This window comes from Lutra lutra, chromosome 12 (genome assembly GCF_902655055.1).
Source record: "Lutra lutra chromosome 12, mLutLut1.2, whole genome shotgun sequence".
Classification (NCBI taxonomy): domain Eukaryota; kingdom Metazoa; phylum Chordata; class Mammalia; order Carnivora; family Mustelidae; genus Lutra; species Lutra lutra.
In genome coordinates, this window is record NC_062289.1 from 83,435,825 (window position 1) to 83,439,270 (window position 3,446).

Consider the following 3,446-nt stretch of genomic DNA (forward strand, 5'->3'; position numbering starts at 1 on the left):
GGGAGAGAATAGTCCCTTCCCCCATAGGATTGTGTGAGGATTCAATGAAGTACCATATTAATGAGTCTAGACCAATGCCTGGCATATAGTAAGGACTCAATAAATGTTCACTCATTATTAGCTCTCGGAGGGGTGGCGTGACGGTTAGCTGAAAAGATCCATGTCTGGGGCCCCTGGGTGGCTCAGGTCATGATCTCAGTGTCCTGGGATTGAGCCCCACATCGGGCTCTCTGCTCAGCGGGGAGCCTGCATCCCCCTCTCCCTCTGCCTGCCTCTCTGCCTATTTGTGAGCTCTGTCAAATAAATAAATAAATAAAATCTTTAAAAAAAAATCCATGTCTACACCATGCCTGACAAATAGCAAATACCAAATAAATGTTTGCCGTGTTAGTTGATGAGCAAAACTAACATTCTGAAAGCAATCTCAACGTTGAGGGTCTACAAATGCCTTGCACTGAGCTTCACTTTGTTCTTCCACTCTCGCAAAATCATGGATTTGTGCAGTTTTAGCACTGGCATGAAATCCCCACCACCACTCCGCCCATCAGCTCTAGGGGAACTACAGTGTGTTTGCAGCTCTTGGTACCTGGGTACAAAGCCTGGGAGAGCGATACGAGCAGGAGGGTTGTCAAACACACATTGCTATTTACTATTCTTTAACAAGACAGTAAAAAGCATTTTCGCAAGGAAAATCGTTGTCTTGAATTACTTGTAATCCCTGGGTCAAAATGCTTCTACATCTAGGGGAAACATGAGAAAGTAATTTAGGCAAACGCGAGTGTTCGTGGGGGTGTTCTCGATGTACTACAAATCTTCGTCTTCGCTGAGTTCTACTTCACTAAGACCTTAACACTGCCATGTTGTCACATACTGCAGGGAGGCACCCTTAATACCCCAGTTCCCTGTATTGGCAAATATCATTCATCAGACATTCAAAGTAAGAACATTTTTGTTTTAGGTCTATTGAAATCCGACCTTTGCTTACCAAACAACAGATAACCTTGTCAATACTTCCAGATGCAACATCCTGCCATGGTCAAGAAATGCACCAGGGGTGCTTGCGTGGCTCTGTCACTCAGGAGTTCAACTCTTGGTTCCAGCTCAGGCCATGCTTTTAGGGTCATGGGATGAAGCCCCCTGCTGGTCTCCTAGCTGGTCTCCTTGCTCAGCAGGGAATCTGCTTGAGATTCTGTCTCCCTCTCCCATTCCCCCCACCCCTGCACTCTCTAAAATAAATAAATCTGGGGTGCCTGGTTGCCTCAGTGGATAAAGCCTCTGCCTTCAGTTCAGGTCATGATCTAAGGGTCCTGGGATTGAGCCCCGCATCGGGCTCTCTGCTCTGTGGGGAGCCTGCTGTTCTGCCTACTTGTGATCTCTCTCTGTCAAATAAGTAAATAAAATCTTTTTTTAAAAATCTGTATTTAAAAAATAAAATAAAGAAATCTAAAGAGAGAAAGAAAGAAATGCACCAGATAGTAATTCACAGGGATTCTCTAACCCTCCCAGTTCTGGGTGGGTTCTGGACGGAGGAATGATTAAAGCAATATTTCTCTTTTCTCCCCCTAGTTTTATGTACTTTTTCTTCCTTAAAAAGCATGTAATCATTTTCTGTTCTAATCAGAAAAAAAAATAGTACTTATTAAAAGTATGCTTTTATTTTCTTTTGGTTGCATTATGCTATTTAGCCAGTAGTATAATGAACGGTGGAATTCTGGAGCATTACAGTTTAAAAAAGAAAAAAAAAAAAGCTTCAGAAGTTAAAAAAAAATGTCATTTGTGAGGTACAATGACATTATTAAAAATTAGAAATATTTTCTTAAACTGACGTGCAACCAATTCTATTAATATAAATGTAGGCACAAACTCTCAATTCAACTATTAATGAAAAGCCCTGATTTTTAAATACTGTACTTCTCAAATAAAAATGTCACTGGTAGATCTACTCTCCTCTCCATTACTGCTGGCAGCATTCCATGCACTCTTTCAGGAATTCCTAACAGTCTTACAAATCATGCTTGGATTATCTAAAAAACAAAATAATTGTTTTTTAAAAAAGCAAGGGAGGGACGCCTGGGTGGCTCAGTCAGTTGAGTCAGGGTTGGGGTTAAGTCCCGCAGTGGACTCCTTGCTGAGCAGGGAGCCTGCTTCTCTCTCTGCCTACCTACCACTCCCCCTGCTCATGCTCTTTCTCTCTGACAAATAAGTAAATAAAATCTTTTTAAAAAATAAAAATAAAAAATAAAAAAGCAAGGGAGCAAGAATCTTTTTGTAGACTGACCTACAAAAGGTAGCCCAAGGGGCCGCCTTTAGAACAACAGCAAATTGGATAGTTATAACTATGTATTTATAAGATAATAATTTCGTGGTTTTAAAATTAACTCCTACTTTTATGACATCAAAACATACATTATACTAGCTTGCTTTATCCAACAAAAATACCAAATACTTAAAATTTTGCTAACTTTGCTCCCACTATAAAATCACAAACATCATATCTTTCTTCTTATAGTTTCACAGTGAGAAACTTTGCATTAAATACTTTATACCCATCTATTATCATGCAGTTTTTTTTAAATTTTATTTATTTATTTGGCAGACAGAGATCACAAGCAGGCAGAGAGGCAGGCAGAGAGAGAGGAGGAAGCAGGCTCCCTGCTGAGCAGAGAGCCCGATGCGGGGCTCGATCCCAGGACCCTGAGATCATGACCTGAGCCGAAGGCAGCGGCTTAACCCACTGAGCCACCCAGGCGCCCCTATCATGCAGTTTGTAACAATATTTTCATATATAGTTTCAGCAAGATTCAAAATTAAAGCTCTTCAGGGGCAGCTGGCTGGCTCATTGAGTAGAGCATGTGACTCCTGATCTTGCAGGAGTCAAGCCCCACACTGGGCATAGAGCTTACTTAAAAGAATAAAAGTTCCTCAGAGTTGAATAAAAAATTGACTGACATTTGGGGCGCCTGAGTGGCTCAAAGGGTTAAAGCCTCTGCCTTTGGCTCGGGTCATGATCTCAGGGTCCTAAGATCGAGCCACGAGCCACGCATCGCCCCACCCCGCTTCTCTCTCTGCCTGCCTCTGCCTACTCGTGATCTCTGTCTGTCAAAAAATAAATAAAATCTTTTTTTTTTTAAGATTTTATTTATTTATTTGACAGAGAGAGATCACGAGTAGGCAGAGAGGCAGGCAGAGAGAGAGAGGAGGGAAGCAGGCTCCCTGCCGAGCAGGGAGCCCGATGTGGGGTTTGATCCCAGGACCCTGGGATCATGACCTGAGCCAAAAGCAGAGGCTTTAACCCACTGAATAGGTGCCCCCAAAAAATAAATAAAATCTTTAAAAAAAAAAAATTGACTGACATTTGACCAAATCCAGTTAGTTAAAATACAAACCTGAAAGTAAATTGAATTAGCATGAAATAAACAGTAAGAGAAAAGAAGTTAAGCAAATGC